Below are 939 nucleotides of genomic sequence, written 5' to 3' on the forward strand. Positions count from 1 at the left end.
AAAAACTACTAGACCTAATAAATGAATTTGGCAATGTAGCAGGATACAATATTAATGCCCAGAAATCTATGGCCTTTTTATACACCAATAATGAACTCACAGAAAGAGAAATGGAAAAAACAATCCCATTTACCACTGCACCAAAAAAACTAAGATACCTAGGAATGAACTTAACCAAAGACGTAAAAGACCTGTACTCGGAAAACTACAGCACATTGAAAAAAGAGATAGAGGAAGATGTAAACAAATGGAAGAACATCCAATGTTCATGGATTGGTAGAATCAACATCATCAAAATGTCCATACTACCTAAAGCAATCTATAGATTCAATGCAATACCTATTTAAATACCAACGGCATATTTCAAAGATCTAGAACAAACTCTCCAAAAATTCAACTGGAATAAAAAAAGACCTCAAATAGCCACAGCTGTCCTGAGAAAGAAAAAAAAAATTGGAGGGATCGCAATACCAGAAATCAAACTATATTATCAAGCCACAGTTCTCAAAACTGCCTGGTACAGGCATAAGAACAGACATATAGACCAATGGAACAGGATAGAGGATCCAGCAATTGACCCAAGCCATTATACTCAATTAATATTTGATAAAGGAGGCAAAAGCATACAATGGAGTCAAAACAGTCTCTTTAATAAATGGTGCTGGGAAATTTGGTCAGATACATGCAAAAAAAATGAAACTAGATCACCAACTTACACCATACACAAAAACAAACTCAAAATGGCTAAAGGACTTGAATGTAGATGGGAAATCATAAAAACCCTACAAGACTCCATAGGCAGCAAAATTGCAGACATATTCATAGTAATATCTTTATAGACACAGATCCTAGGGCAAGAGAGACTACGAAGAAAAATAAACAAATGGGACTACATCAAAGTAAAAAGCTTCTGCACAGCAAAAGAAACCATCAACAAAA

This window comes from Myotis brandtii, unplaced genomic scaffold, assembly GCF_000412655.1.
Source record: "Myotis brandtii unplaced genomic scaffold, ASM41265v1 scaffold1841, whole genome shotgun sequence".
NCBI classification, from domain to species: Eukaryota; Metazoa; Chordata; class Mammalia; order Chiroptera; family Vespertilionidae; genus Myotis; species Myotis brandtii.